The sequence below is a fragment of the Bufo gargarizans genome, chromosome 3 (genome assembly GCF_014858855.1).
Source record: "Bufo gargarizans isolate SCDJY-AF-19 chromosome 3, ASM1485885v1, whole genome shotgun sequence".
NCBI lineage: Eukaryota > Metazoa > Chordata > Amphibia > Anura > Bufonidae > Bufo > Bufo gargarizans.
Window position 1 is genome coordinate 288,412,573 of NC_058082.1, and position 26,591 is coordinate 288,439,163.

The 26,591-nt window shown below is 41.9% G+C and overlaps 1 long non-coding RNA gene across 3 annotated transcripts in view; it reads right to left on the reverse strand.

Annotated features, from left to right (window-relative positions):
• Window positions 1–2,846: 2,846 nt before the first annotated feature.
• The window catches only part of LOC122932070, a 28,178-nt gene continuing 4,433 nt past the window's right edge, over window positions 2,847–26,591 (reverse strand). The window contains exons 2-4 of one of the 3 annotated variants that reach the window (XR_006388272.1): window positions 19,460–19,527; window positions 9,353–9,400; window positions 2,847–3,258 (exon numbers count right to left, since the gene is read on the reverse strand). This is a non-coding gene — a long non-coding RNA (uncharacterized LOC122932070). Of the gene's footprint in view, window positions 3,259–9,161; window positions 9,401–19,459; window positions 19,528–26,591 lie in introns of those variants that run through there. The other 2 variants (XR_006388271.1, XR_006388270.1) reach the window with 2 other exon arrangements.

The following is a 26,591-nucleotide window of genomic DNA, read 5'->3' on the forward strand; positions in this document are numbered from 1 at the left end:
CCTTTACAAAAAAAAATGTCAGGTTAGACCTGATTTTTTTTCTGTCACTTTTCCAATTCAGAGAACAGCAGAAAATACTGACAAACGAATTGTAATCCATGCAACTCTGAAACCCTGCCCCCTTTCATGCCACTTTTATTTATTTTTTTGTCAGAAATGGTGCTGGGGATGTAGATCAATTTTCACCATAACTGGCATAGATGTCTTTTGCCAGATTTATTATGTGTATTAGACAATGTTTGAAGCTTAATAGACAGTGTTGGAAGGTGTTTAGAAATTGTCAAAATGTGGCAAAATTTGGGCGCAAAATATAAGTCTCAAGTAAGCCAAAAAGAAATGGCATAAGGAAGAGAAAAGTCTTTAAGAAGTCTAGCAAGAAACATCAAATCTATTACACAGCAGGAGTCATAGTGATAAATTTGTAGCATCCTACCGCCTGTCTAGTTCCAAGCTGTCTACATTTAACACAATAAAGATACACAATCAATGTGTGAATCAGCAAGAAAATAATCATCCTGATGTACAGACAAAAAGAGTTGGCAACCAGGTAGAAAGTCAGCTGAAAAATGGAAGACATCAAGAGCTCGGGAATAAAACTTTATTTGGGACACAGGAAAATTACATTTGGATTTTAAATTTTTTATGTGTTCCAAATAAAGTTGCTACATTTTATTCTCAAATGCTGGATGTCTTCCACTTTTGCAGATACATTTAAAGAGGCTATCCAAATTTTTTATCAAAATCAGATTAGCGGGGGACCATCTCCAGGTACCCCCACCGATCAGCTTGGTAAGTGCTACATCCTCTTCCTAGGCCAGTGACATCACGTTCATTGGTCACATGACCTAGATGCAGCTCAGTCCCATTTAAGTAAATGTAGCTCAGTTGCTATACCAAGTACAGCTGCTATCCAATGGACGGTGATGTGTTGGTCTCTTCAAACACAATGGTGGTGCCAGTAGTTGGACCCCTGCTGATCTGGTATTGATGACCTATCCTGAGGATTGGTCATCAATATTTAAAAAAAAAACTGAAAAACCCCTTAAGACACTAATAATAAATATCCCCTGTTGTGTTGTACCATTCCTATATTGTTCCTCCTAGAAATCTATAAATAAATTGTGCTGAATTATATTTTGTTAAAGCTAATGTCCAGATGTCAATTCAGAGTCATTATACAATATAGAGTTATACGTAATGCCCCAGAATAGTTTTTTTTTCATGGGAAATACATGGATTTATTAATACTGGCATATCCGGAGTATAAATATACAATATATATAAATACAGCATATAGTCAGAAATGTCAACTACAATGCATGGACTAAACCTCAATTATCTGGTGCTGCCATTTATAGGACACTGATTAATGACTGCCCCAAGTAAAAATAAAACTCCAACTGCAAACAATTAGGGAAAAGGTTGATCGGAATGATCCGATCGCCACAAATGCAACATTTTCCCTCTCCCACCTTCCTTTCCTTGTATTGTGAATAAAGCTAGCGTCTCAGATTTAATTCTGGCAGCAAGCTGTAATTCCTCAGCCACACTGTTCTTTTTCTGAAACGTTATATCTTGAAAGTTTTGTCAAAGTATGAACTAGGCGTTTTTTTCTTAATTGATGTTTGAAATATTAAACATTATCTACTGTACATAGATGAAACTTTTAAGTGTTCCTGTTTGGAAAACCAAGGCTACATAATAACCTAATAACACAAATCACATTCCAGGAGTTTTGTTAACATTCTGGTGTTTTTTGCAATAAATTGATACAAGATGGATTTTTCTTCTTATTTATATATCACACTACCTTCAGCTACAAGCTAAGGACACAGGCAGAGCTGGATCAATTACAACAAATTTTCCATGAAGGGATAATGTCCTACAAGAAACCAAAAACTCATGCAAAGTCTACTTTACAGTCATGCAACCATACCATGGTGGCAAATTCTGGGACGGATTTTTAAGCGTACAAAAGACAGCATTGACAGTATGTGGAGCAAGCTATACATTTACTGTATATCGATATGTGTGTAATACCGATAGGATAATTAATAGAAATGAGCTAAACATCTTCAATGTAGCAGTTTATCTAAAAGAGTAAGACTCATTGTACACCATGTAATACTAACCTGTGACTCAGTATGAAAGATTTACTAATCCTATAGATGGTGTAAATTTAGGTTGTGTAGTATGCTCCAAACTTATCATAGTGGCTCATGTTGAAGACAGAATTTTATGACAGAATTGTGGCATAATTTTGGCACCAAATGGCACACATTAGACCATGCCTTTTTCATGGTCACACCCCCTTTCCAGTATGTCATGCCCAGTTGTCAGATAGTTTCTCTAAGACTAGATGCACCAAACTATGCTACATTTTGGTGCAATCTGTGCCAGAATCTAGGTGCTTTCACATTAGTAAATGTGGGACACTATATTTTGGAAAATGTACGTAAAAATACACAACATATTAGCATTATAATAATGTTACTTGAGAGAATATTACAATGATTACATGGTATGTATGGTATATACCATATTTGAAATGTATCCACTAAGTGAATATTGATTCATTTCAGACATGTTGAGGACATTTCAGGGACAAAAAATTAGTTCTATAGACGTGAATGGGGTTGTTTCTGCAGCATTGGCATGGATTTCTACAAACCGTATTTAGATGGATTTGACAGTCACAGAAATCTCTGCAACAAATCTACCCTCAAATATCTACAGCATTGCTCAGCTAGCTAAGCAACCATTGTACATTACTTATAAATGATTATACATTGGAATAAAACACTGAGCCAGGGTTGGGGTGGGTGACAGTATTTATTAATAGAATATAGAATGTGTGACTTGACTTACAAGCATTTTATTATATGATTATTTTGAAAAAATTACACTGGCGTGATTTTGTACCACTCACCAACAGCATGTTGGCCCTGACAATTTTCTTTCAATAACTTTTGCTAGCTGTGACAACTGACAACCTTCTGTTAGTTTATGTGCCATGCCCTTATAACCCTTCTCTCTGAATAAAGCCCAAGAAGGCAGTAACCAACAAACTCATGGCACAGAGATCTGGGTGTCCTAAAAAGGCACAACTTAGCCCCAGGTAGCAATGGCCGATTCATTCTTGAATGACCTATTCATTATCCACTAGTGGGTCATAAAAACTAAATCCATTATATATACTATGTATAAATTTTGATTTCTCCAATGGAAAACTTCAAGTGTTCTGCAAGGATTTAATTCCTGAAAGGGAGAAAAAAATGATAATAATTATTATTGCAGTGGTAATAATCATAATAATAATAAATTAAGGAAATAATTTTGTATAACTACAATAAAATGACAAAATAATTATATTATTGGCAACTGAAGATAAAGAACAGCAGCTCTCACTGTTGGTACATGATGCAGTTTATTTAGTATGCATGTGGCTTTTATATACCAACAGAGAATGTATCTATTTTGGGTGCAATTACTAACATATCATGCCTCCAGAAAAGGCAGAGGGTAATTTGGCTGCACATTGGTTAAAAACTCCAATGGAATCAGTATTTGTTTGTCACATGGTAGATCTGGGGTTGTCTTCCAGTGCTGTGGTCCTAGGTTGGAATGTGACCAATGGCAACATTTGTTTGTGTGTTATTTCCATGTTAGGCTACTTTCACACTAGCGTTCGGGTGTCCGCTCGTGAGCTCCGTTTGAAGGGGCTCACGAGCGGACCCGAACGCAGCCGTCCAGCCCTGATGCAGTCTGAATGGAGCGGATCCGCTCAGACTGCATCAGTCTGGCGGAGTTCAGCCTCCGCTCCGCTCGCCTCCGCACGGACAGGCGGACAGCTGAACGCTGCTTGCAGCGTTCGGGTGTCCGCCTGGCCGTGCGGAGGCGTACGGATCCGTCCAGACTTACAATGTAAGTCAATGGGGACGGATCCGTTTGAAGATGCCACAATATGGCTCAATCTTCAAGCGGATCCGTCCCCCATTGACTTTACATTGAAAGTCTGGACGGATCCGTCCGAGGCTATTTTCACACTTAGCTTTTTTTTGCCATTTTAATGCAGACGGATCCGTTCTGAACGGAGCCTCCGTCTGCATTAATATGAGCGGATCCGTTCAGAACGGATCCGCCCGAACGCTAGTGTGAAAGTAGCCTTAATGTGTTTTTTTTAATGGATATTCCAGTTCCCCTACCAATATAAAATGACATCACAGACTATGTTAGCAATTTATAAGAAACAGGAAATAAGTTGAAAAATTAAGTTAGGTATTATCAGTGTGTATTTTTCTACCATAAATAGCACAGAAAAACACACACACTCTTCTTTTACACTTTCCTTTGTCCCTCAACATATCACACTAGACTACTCAGCTGTTTGCAGAAATTCCCAGTGATTATTTTACTGAGATGTCCTACTGTAATTGGCAATACTATAGGGCCCACATATCCAAGGTTTGCAGGCCCCATTGTGCTGGACAGAGACACAGCTGATCGTGCGATCAACTGTTTCTGAGTGGCGTGTTGCACAGCACTGGATTAAAGGTCCTGCTCCTGCACTCAAGCAGGAGAAGGTTAGGTCCTCCGCTGTCAGTAGTGACAGCCAGGGACCCCAGGAGAAGACAAAAGCAGTTTATTACCAACAGAGAATTTATCTATTTTGGGTGGTGAGCGCGGTGACGTCAGCACAGGTCCTGCTGAATGAAGATAGAAGATTACTATCTTCATTCAGTAGAACCTACGCTGACGTCACTCCGCTCACCACGTGGTGACCACCATTACATTATCAAAGGTCCTTTGGCAGGTCCTGAAAGAAGAAGAAAGAAGACGATGCCGGCTGCACGAACAACAGGATAAGGTGAGTTAATTTTTATTTTTTAACCCCTAAAGCCACATTTTAGTAAGCATGCTGTATTAAGAATGCTATTATTTTTCCTTATAACCATGTTATAAGGGAAAATAATAAAATATACAGAACACCTAACCCAAACCCGAACTTCAGTGAAAAAGTTTGGGTTCGGGTCTGGGTACTACAGTCAGTTTTTCATCACGCGCGAGCAAAACGCATTGTACCCGCGCGATAAAAACTGAACATCGGAATGCAATTGCAGTCAAAACTGACTGCAATTGCATAACTACTCGCACGATTTTCCCAGATCGCAGATGCAACGCATCCGGACGCGCTCGTCTGCAAGGGGCCTTAGGCCTCTTTTACACGAGCGTCACGGACTGGCTCTGGATGCGTTCAGGGTGCGTTCGGTGAAACTTGCATCATTTTGCAAGCAAGTTCAGTCGGTTTTGTCTGCGATTGCGTTCAGTTGTTCATTTTTTTCCGCACAGGTGCAATGCGTTTTGCTGCGTTTTTCACACGCGTGATAAAAAACTTAAGGTTTACAAACAACATCTCTTAGCAACTATCAGTTAAAAAAAAACACAATGCATCTTTCACTGAAGCCCTATTCACTTCTATGGGGCCAGGGCTGCGTGAAAAATGCAGAATATAGAACATGCTGCGTTTTTCACGCAACGCAGAACTGATGCGTGAAAAAAACAGGCACATTGAAATGAATGGGTCAGGATTCAGTGCGGGTGCTATGCGTTAATGTCACTCATTGCACTCGCGCAGAAAACTTGCTAGTGTGAAAGGGGCCTTATTCTAGTCAAGGACGGATCATCTCTGCAGGAGAATTATCTTAACAATGTCAAGGCAAGTCTATGAAGAAGGGAGGGGGAGGAGTGAGCAGGAGCTGAGGAGATAGACAAAGACAAATAGAGACTGCACAGCTACATACAGTTGCAAGAAAAAGTATGTGAACCCTTTGGAATGATATGGATTTCTGCACAAATTGGTCATAAAATGTGATGTGATCTGCATCTAAGTCACAACAATAGACAATCACAGTCTGCTTAAACTAATAACACACAAAGAATTAAATGTTACCATGTTTTTATTGAACACACCATGTAAACATTGACAGTGCAGGTGGAAAAAGTATGTGAACCCTTGGATTTAATAACTGGTTGAACCTCCTTTGGCAGGAATAACTTCAACCAAACGTTTCCTGTAGTTGCAGATCAGATGTGCACAACGGTCAGGAGTAATTCTTGACCATTCCTCTTTACAGAACTGTTTCAGTTCAGCAATATTCTTGGGATGTCTGGTGTGAATCGCTTTCTTGAGATCATGCCATTTTGCCCATCCCTGGCCTAGGACATCTTTATGTAGGGCATCAATTCTTTTTTTCTTCAGATCCTCAGAGAGTTCTTTGTCATGAGGTGCCATGCTGAACCTCCAGTGACCAGTATGAGAGAGTGTGAGAGCGATAACACCAAATTTAATACATCTGCTCCTCAATTTCAATCATACCTGAGTATGATTGTAACACTAACGAGTCACATGACAACGGGGAGCGAAAATATCTCATAGGGCACAATTTGGCCATTTTCACTTTGGGGTGTACTCAGTTTTGTTGACAGCAGTTTAGACATTAATGGCTGTGTGTTGAGTTATTTTGAGGGAACACAAAATTTACACTGTTATACAAGCTGTACACTGACTACTTTACATTGTATCAAAGTGTCAGATCTTAAGTGTTGTCCTATGAAAATATATAATAAAATATTTACAAACATGTGAGGGTGTACTAACTTTTGTGGGATACTGTATGTATGATGCATTAAGCCAGGCATCCTCAAACTGCGGCCCTCCAGCTGTTGTAAAACTACAACTCCCACAATGCCCTGATGTAGGCTGATACCTGTAGGCTGTCCGGGCATGCTGGGAGTTGTAGTTTTGCAACAGCTGGAGGGCCGCAGTTTGAGATTGCCTGCATTAAGCAGACTCAAAAATCATATTGAAGCTCAAAAATATTGTCAACAGATGCAAATAGTCATTGCTCTGACCACATGCAAATCCACGGTATAATGATGCAGTGAATTATATATATATATATATATATATATATATACTGTTGTTACTACACTTTCAGGTACAGTTTTAATGTAGTTTGTTTGAGCTAAAGCTGGAAAGAGAAGTGTGTCCTTCCTTTATATTTCCTATTTTTGTGGAATTCACACTTGGCTTTGATTCAACTGCATCAAAAACTGCTACAAAACTGCATGTGCGATTCCACCTTTAAAGATGCAGTAAATACAGAAAATAAATTATTCAGCCTTTCCTCTCTTCTCTCCTCTATTGTCTTGCAGGGGCGGACTGGGAACTTTAAGTGGCCCTGGAAAAAAAAACTAAAAGTGGCCCCAAGTTGTAGGAGGGTCCAGAGACAGGAGGCGGGGCCAACAGAAGTAGGTGGGGCCAGCAATAGCATGGTGCAGCACAAAATACCTCCCTAGCTAAACCAAATATTACAGTGCAGCACAAAATACTGCCCTTTCCCCATACTGAGGGCAGTGATCCGGCTGAATTCATGAAAGCGCCTGCAGCTGCTGGACAAGTGCATAAGTACCTGAAGCTCCTAGCATTAAGTAATGCTGAGAGCATCAGATCATTATGTACCTAGACAGAGGCCATAAGGAGAGTTTGGGGTGCCCCCTGGGCATCTCCCTCCCCACAGTGAGTATTGACTTATTTCATACCATGAGGAGCCCTTCATAAAAAATAAAAATAAAAAAATAAATAAAATAAATAGTCTCTTAAAAGTGATGGCATATTGCTAGGATATGCCATGGCTTTATCACTGGTGGAGGTCTGACCTCTATGGGTACGTTCACATGAGGGATTTTTAAAATCTGCCTCCAAAAATTGCGGAATCCATGCCCATTTTAAAAGTGGGCTTTTTAAGGCGTGTTTTTATTACACTTTTTGGAGATGCTTTTTCTAAATTGTGGTTTTGCTAAAAAGCATGCAATGAAAAATGAGCGGATAGGAGATTCAGTGCACATTCTGCACCAAAATAGGGCACGTTGTTTCTTTTTTCCAGTGTGGTACCAACCACCCCGGAAAAAAAAAAGGGCTGCTTCCTATTGAAGCGAATGAGAGGCTGCTTGAAGTCTTCTTTTGGTGCCGATTCTGAGGTGGAAAACGAAATGAAATATACAAGGCGTAAGAGAAAGAACCAGACAAACTTTCTGCATCAGTATTGTAATAATACAAATCTATCCCTCAGAGGGACATTTCAGGAGAAAAGAGGGACGGGTCAAAAATAGGGACTGTCTGTCCAAAAGAGGGCCACTTGGGAGGTCTGTTACATAGAAGGGCAGCAGTATTACTATTATTTGACAATGTGCCCAGCGTGTGAGGCTGCCTCCTGTGACCTTCCTCCTGCAAACTGCCCTCTCTGCAAGGAGGTGCCCGACTCTCAGCACACAACACCTCCCATCCCCCATAACGGAGCGGCTATTAACTACTCACACACCACTGCCCCGTCACCCGTTACACAGCATGCACATTCACCTCTCGCCGGCTTGATGACACGACCGATCCAGTAAGTGAAAACCAAAAGCAGCGGCTTCACATTGGTAAGGTGCACTGGTGATGTCTTCCGGCGGAAACGAACCTCACCACTTTCGGTTCCGCCTCACAATCGACCCAGCAGAACGATAACGCTGTCCTACGTTAGAGACTGCGCAGCCATAGAATGAGGCTAGAAATAATATTATGCGGCTGAAAGTGCAGGCACATATTAAAGCGGCCCCAGAGGCGGCGGCCTACCGGGAAATTTCCCGGTATCCCGGTAGGCCAGTCCGGCCCTGTTGTCTTGTCATATTACAATTAAAGTTGAAACATATATAGATAAATATGAAAAAAGGAGATTAACCCTTGTATTCACTGCAGGATTTCTGTTTGTGTCAACATCAAGCAGAAAATGTTGCAGGCTGACATATAGGGCCAGATTTATCATTAGCTCAAGTCAAAATAATGGAGTGAAAAAGTCGCAGATTTTTGCGCAATCGCTAAAACTGCACAAAAATGTATGACTTTTATTGGCTCTGCGCTATGTTCGCCAGTTTTCTGAAAGTGGCCATGTTTTCTTATGTAAATGAATCTCTAAACAGATTTACTATTGCGATAATTTAAAAAGTCGCAAAATGTTTTAATAGAACATGCGACTTTTTGGAAAGACGTGCGACTTTTGTAAAGGCGCTTACTGAAGGATAAACTACTTCCGTCAAACCACATTTATCACAGTATTAAAGAACCATTTATAAATCTGACTTAGCCAAAAGTGACTTTGGACATATTTAAAAGTGGAGTAAGGTGTAAGTGTAATGATAAATCTGGCCCATAGTGTTTACTTTTACCATTCATTTCTAGGCTTAGTGCTCCTCTACAGTATACAGTCTGAGATTACTGTATTAGTTTCTTATCCATAGCTGTACATGTTACCAGAATTATGGCCATCCTGAGTCTCAGTTTGTATATATATTCCACACTCTGTAATAAAGAAAATTTCAGTCAGAATATGAGAAGTTGGAGCTGTAATTACATATACAAATTTTTTTTATCAACAACGTATTCATAACTCTTAGGGCTCATGCACATTTTTTTTTCTGCATCCAATTCGCATTTGTTGTGGGTCGGATGCAGACTCATTGGGCCAGATTTATCATTAGCTTAGGTCAGAATAATGGAGTGAAAAAGTCCCAAAAAAAGTCCCAAACACTAAAACTGCGACTTTTTTCTGCTCTGCACTATGCTCGCCAGTTTTCTGAAAGTGGGCGTGCTTTCTTATGTAAATGAATCTCTAGACAGATTTACTATTGGGACTATTTTAAAAGTCGCAATTTCACTCCAGTGAGGACCATGCTTATCTTATGAGACTTTTTTCTGCTCTGCACTATGCTCGCCAGTTTTCTGAAAGTGGGTGTGTTTTCTTATGTAAATGAATCTCTAGATAGATTTACTATTGGGACTATTTAAAAAGTCGCAAAAAAGTCGCAATTTCACTCCAGTGAGGACCATGCTTATCTTATGAGACTTTTTAATAGATCATGCGACTTTTTCATAAAACGTGCAACTTTTTCATAAAGATGTGCGACTTTTGTAAAGCTACTTACTGACGGATAAACTGCTACCATCAAACCACATTTATTACAGTCTTAAAGGGCCGATCATAAATCTGAGTTGGCTAAAACTGACTTTAGCCATATGTTAAAGTGGAGTGAGCTGTCAGTCATGATAAATCTGGCCCACTTGCTTTACTGCATGTCCATTCTGTTGCCCCGCAAAAAAGACAGAACATGTGCCATAACTGTCAGTTTGCAAAACTGGGGTGAAAAGTAGGTGTGCCTGCCTGCTTAGCTAAGATTTAGGGCTCATGAACGTTTCAGTTTTTGCGGTCTGCAAATTGTGGATCCGTAAAACATGGATGCCGTCCCTGTGTGTTCCGCATTTTGCAAAGCAGAATGTATTGCCCTCTATAGAGCTGTCCTATACTTTTTGTTAAAAACAGACAAGAATAGGATATGTTCTATTTTTTTGCAGGGCCACGGAACAGACATACGGTTGCGTTCAGCACAAAGGTGTGTTGTCCACATCTTTTGCGGTCCCATTAAAGCGTGGATTTGAAGCAGACCAAAAATACCTTTGTGTTCATGAGCCCTTAAGCTGGGGCTACACGACAGCTTTAGCACATGACCAAAGATTTTTGTGTAGCAGTGCAGCAGTGTTGCTGGCCAAAGTTGACATGTAACCCCAGACTTACACATTCATCAATTGCTACTTGCAATTTTTTCTGCGCAATATCATTCTGGTAGGTTAGTGGTCTAGAAAGAAGTAAGAACCATCTTTAGACATACTAAAAGATTCAACAAACTTGCCGACATTGTATGATACTTTGGTGCAAATAGCGTCAATGTTGCCTCTGGCAAAACTGACTTTATAATGACCCCTCATATAATAAATTTCACTTAATATGTTTTATGTGCTTAATGTTAAAAAAGATAGTGAGTGACTAAACATTATTTCCTAACAAATAGATGTACCGATTATATTCTGATGGCATAAAGTTTTTTACACTATTTTTATGCTGCACATCGGCTCCCAGTTGGCCCCCAGTCTCCTGTGTCTGGAGATAAGACAGAGGAGCAGGGGAGCACCCAGGAATTTTGTCTAGGGGGGGTCCGAAAGGCAAAAAAATCTGGCATGTGTAGTGCGCTGTGCTAATTCAATTTTTCAAAGCACCCTTTATATTTAAAACTGCAGGGACGGGGGGGTGTAGCGTGTTGTGCTGATTCTTTTACTTGGCGATTCTAAAAGCTCTGCAGGAAAACAACAATGCGGCGCGCGAAGCAATTTTGGCCCCGCCCATTTTTAAAAGCCCCTCCTACATATAATAGGCCACTCCCAACAAACACTGTACAGCTGATATTCTATAGTTGCGGCCTGTCTCTACACATCATACGGATAGGGGGGGAGGTCTGTCCTGGCTGCACTGCCTGCTTCAAATCATACAATAGACAGCCGGCTGCAGCCAGGAAGCTCCTCCGCTCTCCTCCCTCCCCAGATCCTGCTCAAGGCCTGTGGTTCCCCCCACCATCTGCCTGCTGCCCCCTTTGGCTGTCCCCACCCAGCTCTCAATCCTCCTTCTGCAAATGGCAGGGGAGGAGCTGGAGCATCTCCTCTCCTACATAGCGCCCCATACCTCTTACATCCAGTGATGTCACCTTTGTTGTAGACTTTCCTCATCTTCTCCATTCAGCCATCTCCCATCTCTGCAGAGATTAACAAACACACATTAGTTTCCCACATTTCCATCATCTTCACATCTTCTGAACACCCTTTCCTGCCACCCCCAATACTGTGCCCGCTGTGCCCCCAATACTATACTGCAGAAACAGTCCCCCTGGAAATACTACTACCACACAGATAGTGCTCCAATACTGTGCCCGCTGTGCCCCCAATACTATACTGCAGAAACAGTCCCCCTGGAAATACTACTACCACACAGATAGTGCCCCCTTCAACAATTGTTGGCCCACAGTGCTTAAAAAAAATAACTGCGCCTAGACACTACTAGTATAAAGATAATGTCCCCCAAAAATTATTGTACCCCTGCTTAGTACCCGCTGTTGAGATAATGTCCCCATAATGTATGCCAGTATAAAATACCCCTATATAGTGCCCCAGTAAATGCCCTCATAGTGCTCCTCTCCCCTTCCCCATAGTGTCGCCCATAATATGCCAGTAAAAAATGCCCCTTCTAAGTGCCACCATATGCCCCAATAGTGCTCCTTTCCCCCATAGTGCCTACCATAATGTGCCAGTAAAAAAATGCCCCCTTAGTGCCACCAGATGCAATAATGCCCCCATAATGTGCCAATAAGAATAAAGGCCCCTTTAGAGCCCCCACTTCCCCTTAGTGCCCCCAAATAATGCCCCTATAGTGCCACCAGATGCCCCATAGTGCCATTCTCCCCTATAGTGCCCCCATAATGTGTAAAAAAAAAAGCCCCTTTAGAGCCCCCTAGTGCTCCTCTCCCCCATGGTACCCCCCAAATAATGCCCCCATAGTGCCGTTCTCCCCTTTAGTGCCCCCATAGTGCCGTTCTCCCCTTTAGTGCCCCCATAGTGCCGTTCTCCCCTTTAGTGCCCCCCATAGTGCCGTTCTCTCCTTTAGTGCCCCCATAGTGCCGTTCTCCCCTTTACTGCCCCCCATAGTGCCGTTCTCCCCTCTACTGCCCCCCATAGTGCCGTTCTCCCCTTTACTGCCCCCCATAGTGCCGTTCTCCCCTTTACTGCCCCCCATAGTGCCGTTCTCCCCTTTACTGCCCCCCATAGTGCCGTTCTCCCCTTTACTGCCCCCCATAGTGCCGTTCTCCCCTTTAGTGCCCCCATAGTGCCGTTTCCCCTTTAGTGCCCCCATAGTGCCGTTCTCCCATTTAGTGCCCCCATAGTGCCGTTCTCCCCTTTAGTGCCCCCATAGTGCTGTTCTCCCCTTTAGTGCCCCCATAGTGCCGTTCTCCCCTTTAGTGCCTCCATAGTGCCGTTCTCCCCTTTAGTGCCCCCATAGTGCCGTTCTCCCCTTTAGTGCCCCCATAGTGCAGTTCTCCCCTTTAGTGCCCCCATAGTGCAGTTCTCCCCTTTAGTGCCCCCATAGTGCATTTCTCCCCTTTAGTGCCCCCATAGTGCAGTTCTCCCCTTTAGTGCCCCCATAGTGCAGTTCTCCCCTTTAGTGCCCCCATAGTGCCAGCTCCCCTCTCAAAAAAATAAAATAAAAATACACCGATACTTACCAGCAGCGATGCGATGCAGCCTCTTCCGGCCCGTGTCCCTGCTGTGTGCTGCCCGGCTCAGGCGGAGCGATGATGACGTCATCGCGCTGCCAGAGCCGGCCTCTGATAGGCTGCAGGCTTTAGTGCCTGCGGCCTATCAGAAGAACAGGGGAGGGACATACCTCTCCCTCCCCTGCCGCAGCACAGATATGGAGATGAGCGCTTCCACAATGGAAGTGCTCATCTCCTACTGCCCCCACCACCGCCGCAGCCGTAATTACATCCAGGGCCGCGCCGCCTGTGGTGATCGGCAGTGCGGCCCTGAAGGATTAAAAAAAAAAAAATTTGCCTGGTTGTTCTAGGGGGGGTCCACACCCGCTGGACCCCCCCTGTAGGTGCGCCACTGCAGAGGAGTAATTATTTCTCTTGTTTCTCAGGAGAGATAATTATTGTAGCCACTAGTTGGCAGTATCACACTGCGATGCAGCCTCCTACTGGTGTAAATTGTACAGCAGACCCCACAGTATCTTATAAGCTTCCCCGGCTGCTGGTAGTAAAGGAGGAGAGAACATATCTGGCCATCCTCCTGCCCTCTCTGCTGTCATAAAACTGGCTGCTGGAGAAAAGGACTCCTCTGCACTGCTGGGCTGATTTCTCAGGTGTGTGACAGTAGTGACCTGTAGGAGACTATAAGGGGAAATAGGGGATTTGTTTATAGCAGACACAGATCTATGAATGTGTGCTGCTGTCTGCAGTGTTCAGAGTGGCATTGAGGGGTCCCCCCAATGCCTCTGCTTTAGGTGCACACTCATAAGTGCCCCAGCTCTAGATGCCCCCCAATGCCCCCACTCTAAATGCACCCCTAATATTGCCTCTTTGCCAGTTGCCCCCCTAATACCTCTGCTCCAGGATCACCACTATTACCCTGCCTCAGGCTACCCGAATGCCTATGCTTTAGGTGCACCCCCATTAGTGCCCCAGCTCCAGATGCCCCCACTCTTAGTACCCCTGCTCCAGGATCCACACTACTACACTGCCTTCGGTGACTCTAATGCCTCTGTTTCAGTTATGACTCTCCGTTTGTGCCCTTTGCTCACATTGCTCCCCTAGAACCTTTGCCTGGGCTTTGTTAAAAGTGGTGACCTGCAAAGGGGGTTGCACTTATGCCCGAAAAATTCTGCACAGTGCGTCACATTCTCCAGTACTGACACGTATGGTTTGCATGGCGGCAGTGATGATATTCCGTATTTACAGGCATCACTGCTGCCATGTAAAGAGATACTGGTGGTGGAGGATTCAAAGCGGTTGTCCAGGTTTACAAGTTATCCTCTCCACACCATAGGGCATAAGTATATGATTAGTGGGGTCCGATTCTGCGACCTTCCACTGATTCCAGGAACGGGTTCTGTTCCCCCTTTTTGATGGTATGGCAGGCCACACATATGCCCTGTTGCTCCATTTATTCTCTTTGGGACCACTGGAAATAGCCAGCGCTGTACTCTGTCATCTCCATAGAGCAGGGCTGGCCAACCTGGGGCTCTTCAGCAGTTGTAAAACTACAATTTCCACCATGCCCTGCTGTAGGCTGATAGCTGTAAGCAGTCTAGGCATGCTGGGAGTTGTAGTTTTGCAACAGCTGGAGAGCCACAGGTAGGCCAGCCATGCCATAGAGAATGGATGGAGAGGCAGGGCATAAGCTAAACCTGCCACTCAATCAAGATTGCAGATTCACAATACATGGGTGCCTTTCCGTGTGCATTCCGCATCACGGATGCAGACCCATTCACTTCAATGGGTCCGCAAATTCGGAGATGCGGAATGGTGCGGAACGGAATCACAGAACAAAACATTACGGAAGCACTACAGAGTGCTTCCGTGGGTTCTGTTCTGTACTTCCGTTCCGCAAAAGGATAGAACTTGCTCTATCTTTTTGAGGAACAGACAAATACAGACCCATTCAAGTTGAATGGGTCTGAATTCATCCCAGCGGCCGTACGGAGGTTTCCCGTGCATTGGGGACTTACAGCCGTGTGAATGAGCCATTAGCCTGCTAACTCAGAAAAGCTTGAGTTTTTGCACTCAGATTCTACCAAACACTAAGGCCCCTTTCACATGGGCGAGTATTCCGCGCGGGTGCAATGCGTGAGTTGAACGCATTGCACCCGCACTGAATCAGGACCTATTCATTTCTATTGGGCTGTTCACATGAGCGGTGATTTTCACGCATCACTTGGGCATTGAGTGAAAATCGCAGCAAGCTCTATTTTGTGCGTTTTTTACGCAACGCAGGCCCCATAGAAGTGAATGGGGCAGCGTGAAAATCGGATGTCAAGTGCAGATGAGGTGCGATTTTCACACACGGTTGCTAGGTGACGATCGTGATAGGGACCCGATCTTTATTATTTTCCCTTATAACATGGTTATAATGGAAAATAATAGCTTTCTACATACAGAATGCATAGTACAATAGCACTGGAGGGGTTAAAAATAATAATAATTATTTAACTCACCCTAATCCACTTGCTCGCGCAGCCCGGCTTCTCTTCTTTGCTGTGTACAGGAAAAGGACCTGTGGCGACGTCACTCCGGTCATCACATGATCCATCACCATGGTAAAAGATCATGTGATGGACCATGTGATGACCGGAGTGACGTCACCACAGGTCCTTTTCCTGTACACAGTAAAGAAGAGAAGCCGGGCAGCGCGAGCAAGTGGATTAAGGTGAGTTAAATTATTTTTATTTTTTTTAACCCCTCTAGCGCTATTGTACTATGCATTCTGTATTCAGAATGCTATTATTTTTCCTTATAACCATATTATAAGGGAAAATAATACAATCTACAGAACACCGATCGCAAGCCTGAACTTCTGTGAAGAAGTTCGGGTTTGGGTACGAAACATGCCAATTTTTCTCACGTGTGTGCAAAACGCATTACAATGTTTTGCACTCGCGCGGAAAAATCGTGCATGTTCCCGCAACGCACCCGCACCTTTTCCCGAAACGCCCGTGTGAAAGAGGCCTAAATGTTCTGGTGTAAAAAAAAACTTTGCCGCTTATCACAAATAATACACACACAAATATAGAATTGCATTCAAATGCCCAAAAATGCTTCAAGTGCTAATCTAAACAATGAAGAAAATGAATACATCTACACAATATACTCTGGGGCAGATATTCAAATCCTGTAGACAGCATAAACTCAGGCAGTCTAAGGCCTATTGCACACGACCGTTTTTTTTTCCCGTTTACTGGCCGTTTTTTGCGTTCCGTATACGGTCCGTATACGGAACCATTCATTTCAATGGTTCCGCAAAAAAAACGGAATGTACTCCGTATGCATTCCGTTTCCGTATTTCCGTTTTTCCGTTCCGTTTTAACATAGAACATGTCCTATTATTGCCCGCAAATCACAGTCCGTGGCTCCATTCAAGTCAATGGATCCGCAAAAAAAACGGAACACATACGGAAATGCATCCGTATGTCTTCCGTTTCCGTTCCGTTTTTTCCTGAACCATCTATTGAAAATGTTATGCCCAGCCCAATTTTATCTATGTAATTACTGTATACTGTATATGCCATACGGAAAAACGGAACGGAAAAACGGAACAGAAACGGAAACACAACGGAAACAAAAAATGGAACAACGGATCCATGAAAAACGGACCGCAAAACACTGAAAAAGCCATACGGTCGTGTGCAATAGGCCTAAAGATGTGCCAAATTTATCGCACTTGCTCAGGCCTGATGATACAGTTGGTGCAGGGCTAGACACTTTTGTCTTATTTCATACCACCTATTGGTTGGCTTACTTTGTGACAGAATATTGTGCCAAAATGTTGGCCTCAAATGGCACATTTTAGGCATGAGTAGACTGAGTAGAGACAAAAAATAACTGTCCTAACAAGAATAAACGAGAATAATCCAGCATCTGTCAGTTCCCATTAATGTATGATTAAAGTAACTGGACTAAAAAATGTCTATCTATTATCTAATTAGCTATGTATTATCTATTTATTTATCTATCTATGTATTATCTGATTATTGTCTATCAATCTTCTCAATCTATTTATCTGTCTATCTATATATCTACCTATCAACATACTCCATCTATGCATCTAGCTGTCTGTCAATTTTCTATCTGCCTATTATCTGTCGATCTACTCCATCTATGTATTCAGCTGTCTGTCTATCTGCCTATCTATCGATCCAATATATATATATATATATATATATATATTCTAGCTGTCTTCTGTCTATCTATCACGCTGGGTCAATGTAAATAGTAGATTATGTCATATCAGCGAAATAATTAAACAAAAGAAAAAAAAAAAATCTACCCTGGAAATGGCTATAAGGTTCCAGACAAGGCCCAGCAAAGTCTTGGAGTATCTAACAAATGTTAGGTAAATGTTAGGACCAGTACTTAATTGGTAAAGCTGTCTATAATAACTTCCCAGTAATTACTGTTTAGCTCACATGATATTATTGTATTTATCTCTGATGCTGCAGTTATCTTATCATTGTTAGTTTTCATCATGGTGCAGAAATACTTGATTTATTAAAAGATTAAAAACACCTTAGGGTGCGTTCACACTTCAGTTATTTGGTCAGTTATTTCCATCAATTATTGTAAGGCAAAACCAGTAGTGAAGCCTACTCAGAGATAAGATATAATGGCTCATGCACACGACTGTATGTATTTTGCGGTCTTTAAAAACTGATCCGTAAAAAAAAAAAATGAAACGGACACGGAAAGAAAATACGTTTGTGTGCATGAGCCCTAATGGAAAGATTTTCTCCTGTTCTGTGTTTTTTACCCGCACCTGATTTGGCCTCCGAATAACTGAATTGCGAACTCAGCCTTAGGGCTCATGCACACGACAGTATTTTGCGTTCAGTATACTGGACGTTTTTTGAGCTCAGTATACGGAACATATACTGAACCATTCATTTCAATGGTTCAGCAAAAAATACTGAAGTGTCTCAGTGTGCATTCCGTTTCAGTATTTCAGTATTTCCGTGCCGTGAAAAGATAGAACATGTCCTATTCTTGTCCGCAAATCACGGTGCTTGGCTCCATTCAAATTAATGGGTCCGCAAAAAAAACGGAACACATACGGAAATGCATCCGTATGTCTTCCGTATCCGTTCCGTTTTTGCTGAACCATCTATTGAAAATGTTATGCCCAGCCCAATTTTGACTATGTAATTACTGTATACTGTATATGGCATACGGAAAAACGGAACGGAAAAACGGAAAGGAAACGGAAGCACAACGGAAACAAAAAACGGAACAACGGATCCGTAAAAAACGGACCGCAAAACACTGAAAAAGCAATACTGTCGTGTGCATGAGGCCTTACTAATAAATTAGGGCTCGTTCACACAAACGTTTTTTGCGTTCCGTATACGGGCCATTTTTTGCGTTCCGTATACGGTCCGTATACGGAACCATTTGTTTCAATTGTTCCACAAAAAAAACGGAATGTACTTCGTATGCATTACGTTTCCGTATTTCCGTTCCGTTCAAAGATAGAACATGTCCTATTATTGCCCGCAAATCACGTTCTGTAGCTCCATTCAAGTCAATGGGTCCGCAAAAAAAAAACTAAACACATACAGAATGTACTCTGTATGTCTTCTGTATCCATTCCGTTTTTGCAGAACCATCTATTGAAAATGTTATGCCCAGCCCAATTTTTTATATGTAATTACTATATACTGCATATGCTATAGGGAAATACAGAACCGAACCGGAAACACCACTGAAAAAAATGGAAAATTGGACCTTTTAAAAACGGCCAGCAAAACACTGAAAAGCCATGCGGTCGTGTGAACGAGCCCTTATAGGCATTTTTTTCAAGCTTGTAGAAAACACCATCAATTTAATGTTTTTGTTTGTTTGTTTTTTTACACTTTTTTTGTTCCCTTTTTTCATACAAACATTTTTGGCATGCATTTGTTTCCCTCTTTTTTTTTCCCTATAAAGCAGCCAACAAATGCCTGAAAAACAATCATCCTTAGAGCATGCTGTGTTTTTTAAAAATTGCATGGACCAAAAATGCATGAAAATTGAGGAAAATACTGCAAAAAAAAAATAAAACATTGTTTTTACTTTAGTTTTATATTTCCCTATTGAATTTCAGTTAACATCTGGCAACAGTTTCTTTTTTTGTTCTTTTATAAAAGAATAGAAATACTATAAGAAAAAAACACCAGGAAGGATACAGCAAAAAAAGTGAAACATTTTTTTTCTAAAAACACTGTGCGAAACTAACCGTATCGTCTTCTTCAGGTAAAAGCAGGTGTCCCCCAAATATTCAAATTCTTCATGTTTTTTTCTGTGCTGAAAAATATATGTGAACAAGCAAAAGCCCAATAAAAACTGATTGGATTGTTACTCTATTGCGATCATATCAATTTACATGTAATTGCAAAAATTACCAAATCAGCAATTTCCTACCCAGATCTGAGCTTTTAATGGCTGTGGAAAATTCCGTTTATAAGAAGTAAAATAAAGCAATATAGCTGAGAAGACATTATGTGACCGTATTCTTATATACTGAAAAAGCTATGTTCACGTCTGGATCGGAGGTTCCAATAGGGGCCAACGGCGCAGATTCTGTCAAAAATGCTGGACAAAATAGGAAAGCGTTTTGTCGCATAAAATGATAGCCACCATAAAGTAAACCCAGATAACCCCATTACGGGTGATGCTGGTGTCTATCCTATGATGGATTTGGCACTGCTGTTATTTTCATGTTTCTGTTTCGGCACAGAAAATAGCGCAAAAGTGAACGTAGCCTTATTAGTACTTGCTTTATTTCCTTTTTTTATTATTATTATTTTTGCAGCATGTTTTGGTGAAAATAACATCATGATGAATCCTATTGACATCTTTAGGGCACTCTGCTGCCTCTGTCTGCAGTATGTAATATCACCAGTGTGGACATGTCAGATACTGCTGATTCCTACAGTACAGACTGGACACAATTCCAGTACCTGTCCTTCCATTATGTCTGGGGGTGGAGGTGTAAAATCTGGAAAGCATTAAGTTCAGGGAGATCCAATTGACCTTGTATCCAGACAGTGTCTAGAGAAGGAGACATGATAAAGCAGGAGGGGGTAACATCAGAGTCTGATGTAGTGCCTGTTCTCTGCGCGCTCAGGAAGGACATGTAGTCACCAGGCAGGCTGTAAGCGACATAGCACATAGGAAGCTGCAGGAGACTAGGAGGACACCTGTGTCCTGACGGATCTGACTATGATGCAGGACTCTGACCCTGACAGACACACCACCGGAAGCCCCGCCCACAATGTCAACACAACAAAGGTAACCTCACAGATTGGACGCCGGAGTCAGGAGTCAGCGGCTGATAGGTGAGTGGCTGCGCATGCGCACTGACACCCGAGAGGCAGAGCAGCGAGATCTGCAAGCGGAGCAGGCTGGTGTAAGTGTGTAATGGAATAAATACAGGTTGTGGGGCCGATGTACTAACAGAAAGAGACCTCAGAACCGGCCACGTCTAATTGTATCGGATATGTACGAAAAGAAATATCACCAAGGAGCATGTTATGTAGACTTTCTCACTCTATGCCCAGTCATTTACTACTGCGATTTTTAATTACATTTTTACTTATCTAACCCTCAGTTTATCAATGGGTTATATTAAAATCTAAACAGAACGATGTAGATAGATATGATATAGATAGAAAGTCAGATCGATTATAGATAGAATAGATAGATATGAGATAAATGTAGAGATAGACGATAGATATATAATAAATAGACAGACAGATAGATGACTGTCATTTACAGATCTCACCCATTTCTATAAAGGGCTAGAACTTGTGAGACCCTCACCCCCCTGCACCATGTATGTATGTATATCTGTAGGAATTTAGTGGAACAACCACTTCACAATGTCCAGGAGATGATTCCTATATGTCACCCTCAGTGTGCACAGAACAGAACCTGGGTAGTATAAGCCTCTGCTGTTCTCTGTGTATTCGATTATTATATACTAAAGTCGTTTCCTATTGTGCCTGTTCTGCTCCTCAGTGCAGTAGCCACTTTGGGTGGGGGGCATGCGCCGCCGCTAGTAGTATTAGTAACTACACCTTTGGTAGGTTTCCTCTCTTCCCCCAGCTGCTCCCTGTTATCACTGCCCTGGGCCCACTAGCCCGGATCTGGCTAATAGAAGCCCGGGTGTGTCCTGTGCACCTGCAGGAAGCAGACACTGGCCAGGGGCTATGGACTTGTGCTGGGAAATTGTAGGTCAATCTGCTATCTCCCTTGTGATATCAGGAAGGAAATGCCTGATGAGGAGACACAATTGAGGACCCTCACCTCTGATCTTAGCAGGGAGACATGTCCACTAATACTGCGCCCATTGTGCCCAGCTCGGCACTGTACATTATCATAGCTGGGTTACAAGTCCTTTTCAGGCACCTAGGGGAAGTGTATTTGGGAAATATTTAATTTCCGATATTGATTGACAGTTTATCCATGAGAAATGATACTAACTTTTGTCTATCAATTTGGGAAGAAATAAGGCAGCAGTCTGTCCACATGAACTCTACATAGCTAAGCCTTCTGGGCGTTGTAGTACCACCTCTCATGAATGTTTTTTTTTTCTTTAATCAAAAAGGACGGAAATGGAAAGTGATTTAAAGTAAACGTGGGGGTGACCTCTTGGGGAACCTTTCACCTGTATCGGTTTTACCTAATTGTTTTTTTCTAGCTAAATCTGATTGGCAGTCTCCCCATCTGGAACTGCTTTCCGGACGGCTAGGACACAAAGGGTTAAATTCATCGGCACGATGCTCTTCCTGATTATAAAGAAAGTTGGTGATTGCTATTAGAAGTCTTTGTACTTGTAGCCCCCACTGAGGACCTGACTGGCAGTAGATGGAGTCAGCTGGGCAGGAGGCGCAGTGGGTAAGAGGCAGCGTTGGTGCCCTCTGATTGCACTGGTCACTTCTCCCACAATGGTGGCAGAGACATCTCATCAAGTACAGATAGATAGTTAGAAATCCCAGTGTTTGTACAGTGTGATCCTCAGGCGCCCTAGAACCCATCCTCACCACCTTGTACAAACAGTAGTGATAGTTACACCTGACCTCAGTGCTCCATCTGCAAGACTTAACAGGACTGGCTCTCCATCCACACTCTAATCCCCGCTAAGAGACAGTGACAACCTTATTTTTTTTTTTAATTAAATATTAGCTTTGCTTAATCCCTTTTATGTAAAGGCTGGAGATGCCGTAAATACAGAGCTTGATTTAATGCACTTAGAATCTCCCACAGGATTGTAAATACAAGTCCAACAACCCTCCACCAGCTCAGCTCGGCTAGTCCATGTGTCTGTGTGTTTGTGTGTGGCCCTAATAAATATTGTTTTCCCACACAGATCCATGGACTGTTAGAAAATACACAACTCACACACTGGCGGCCAGCAGCACATGGGAAACAGCAGTGTGGTGGTCAAAGCTCCTGCAAATGGTATGGGGGCAGAATTCCTCAATGATAATGCTGTGGGCACACGGCAAGCCAAAATCAGGAGTGGATCAGAAAACAGAGTATAAGGGACAGATGGGACTTTTTCTCTTTTTTTAATTCACTCCTGGTTTTGGCTTCCAAAACCGCATCAGGAAACCTTCACCCTATGGTAAAAATAATTTCAAGGAACATGCATGGTGCAATAGTTTTAATGCAAAGACTCATGAAACGCAGAATATTTCAAGGTTGCTACTTATTATTATTATTATCATGTGGTGATAATATTAGTAATATTATATTCCTATATAAACTGACGTGTCTAATTCAATACCCTGCAATGCCAATTATTGCAGACATCTGAACTTTTTAACCATTTAGTTTCTAAACTACTACTAATAATAATTATAATAATTTATTGTTGTGTTTTTTAGGATTTCGATATTATTATTTTTTATGCATAAAAAAACAACTGCTGGTGTCAAACATGTAACATTGTTGCAGGCCTTTTGTGCACATCTGTAATCATGGGATAGAAAGAAACTATGATTTGTGCAGGAAAACAGTTGGTAAACTTGGTGTCCTACCGCCAGTGCAGTGAAGCTACAATGCCCCTTTTCCAAATTGGATAGCATAGTGTGGGGCGGGTGAGAATGTAGAACTTTGCTGCTCCCCTGAGTTATTAGAGATGGTAATAAATAAGGTAATCGGGATGGCAGGAGTTGTGCCCGGGGGAGACGACTCTATCAGCACACATAGCTAAACGCACAGACAAGGGGTTAATTTAGTCCCAACTCAGTGAAGACTTTGTAATTGAAAATCAATCAACCTGCTGGACTGTTGAGAACATGGTCAGAGCTCAGTGATCAAAGAAGAGAAGGGAGAGTTGGGAAAGAGTGGAGGTCATGTGTACTCAGGGAGTGTGGAAAAGAAGTATTTCAATATATACTGCTGGCTGCCAGAAGGCAGGAGGGCACTACATACCCCTCCATCAGCACACAGCGCTCATCCTCCAGTATCACCAGGGAGCTCCCCTTCTCATCCGTGCCACACATTAACCCTTGGCCGGCCACTCCACATTAGCTGCATGGGGATTTTAGTTTTCCGGTGGAACCAGCTGAACAAGATGGTACCCGGGCGGGCGCCTATCTCTCTCCCATCTGGAGCTGTGGTGACGCCACTAGAGATAAGGCACTGGCTTTATTGATGGGCGCCCATTGTTTCCTTGTCTGATGACCTGCCAATATCCTGTCATTTACAGGGCATAGTCAACTGCTAGTTCCCCTCACTGATTTCTAACGGCAATACATCCCCTTATCAACTGCATGTGCAAATGCGCTAGACTGGCGATTTCTTCTATACATTCCATTGAGTACTGCCATTTTTTAGATTAACCCTCTCAGCCCTGCAGCCAAGTCAAACACCTCAGGTAAACCGCACAGAGAGCTGTGACAATTCCCATAGATAACTAGTGCAAGCATGCTGGGACATCAAGTGCTCTGGGGATTCTGTATCTAATATCTGTCTACCTAACTCACTCATATGCCCTAAGTATAGTTTTGTATTTATACATGCTATAATATAAATCACACGCTTTTTATCATCATGGAAGAACTTTGGAAAATCTATTAATGTGTTGAAACTTTGAATAATGTCCCGTGTATGTTCTGTAGAGCAGAGAAGGTCTGTTGGTAAATGTGAAGATGGGAAGAACATTGGACTGATTGTACAGCAATAATAATCAATATATTTATCTATAATATATCTATCGATCTAATATATTATCTATCTATGTAATATCTATCTATCATCTATCTCTATCTCATATGTACTTTCTATCTATTCTAATCTATCTCTATTTCATATATTTTCTATCTATCTATCCATCTATCTATCTAATATATTATCTATCATCTACTACAGGGGTGCACAACCTTTTCTGGTTGGGGGCCATGTTGTGAACCTGAACCAATTCCAAGGGCCGAAAATAAAACTTAAAGGGGTATTACCAACTGAAATACTATTTTTATGGCATATTGAACATACAGTATATATCATAAATGTCTAGTTACACTTCTAGTACTCCCATCTAACGGGAAAATACATGAAAGATACATGTGAGCAGCCACAAGACATAGAAATACATGTCTGTTACCAGATGATTGGGGGCCGCACAGAATGGTATCGAGGGCCGCATGTGGCCCCTGGGCCGCAGGTTGTGCATCCCTGATCTACTATCTATCTCATATATTTTCTATTTATCTATCTAATATCTATCTATCTATCTAACTAATATAGTATGTATTATCTACTATCTATGTATCTATCTATCTAAAATCTCTCTATCTATCTACCTCACTCACTCATGCTATAATATAAATCACACGCTTTTATCATGATTGAAGAACTTTGGAAAATCTATTAATGTATTGAAACTTTGAATAAACTGTGTCCCTGTGTACTGTTCTGTAGAACAGAGAAGGTCTGCTGGTAAATTTGTACATAGGGAAGAAGATTGGACTGATTTTACGGGAACAATAATACATCTATAATCAATCAATATATCTATCTATCATATATCTATTATCTCCCTGTCAATCTTCAGGTCTGTCAGTCTATCTAAACTATCTATCGCCTCTACTGCTATGGTTCCTATTATTTGTGAATAAGAAGGTCCATGCTGACCTGAAGAGATGGCTACTAAACAGATGCCTGTTGTATTTTCGCCTGCCAGCGCCCCCCTCTGACTGGATTGTCACAAACTGAACATTGTCTCTAATAATGTGTCTGCTGTTCATGAGATTTCAGCACAATCTTCCTGGGTAACACAGCAGATTTAGGCTGTATTCACACGTCCGCAATGTGTTTTGCGGATACACGGAGACACGGATCCGCAAAACACGGAAAGCGGCAATGTGCTTTCCGCATTTTGCGGACCGCACATTGCCGACATAATAGAATATGCCTGTTCTTGTCCGCAATTGCGGACAAGAATAGGACATGTTCTATTTTTTTGCGGAAACGGAAGCACGGATGCGGAAGTGCGGATCCGCAAATGTGGATGCGGACAGCACATTCCGTCCCCATAGAGAATGAATGGGTCCGCACCCTTTCCGCAAAATTGCGGAAAAGATGCGGACCCATTTTGCGGACGTGTGAATGGAGCCTAAAGCAAATCGCAAATAGAAATCACCCAGTGAATCACCTCCCAACATGAAATAAGTAGAATATGGTAAAGCAGTGCACTGGATACTGCAGAGCTCATGATAATAATAATTAATATTATTGTTGTTGTTATTATTATTAAAATAACATTAAATACACAGTGATAATCCCTTTATTTAATAATAAGTAATAAAGCAACAAAGAAATCAGTATCATGAATCCTACGATGCAATGCGAGAATATGGGAAAAACAAGCACTATTATTATTATTATTATTATTATTACTAGTAGTATTATTAGTAGAAGATGTAAAATAATAATAATAATACAGCTAATGCTCTGTATTAATTAAAAAAAACAACAACTCTGAATTGGACCAAACAGGTAGGCTGTAGTTATCTTGCATTGTCAATCAGCATGTAATGGTTCATCTATACATTTCAGGATGAGTGACTTGATGAACATTTGTCTCCGGCATATTTATATCATTTTTAGGATCATATTTAGACCCCCCCCCCCCCCCTCTTTTTTTGTGTCCTAATATTGTCGCCTTATGATATTACGTTCTTCTAAATCAATAAATCAACCTGAAAAGGTTGTAGTAAAATGTTGTACTGTCATGGCTTTATAGCTATACCGTTTGAATGAGCCTTATTTCTACAAAGCTATCACATTATGAGATAAAGTACTAGATCCATGCCTTTTCTCCCCATTAGGACTATTGGAGCTACTACTAAACATTGTTA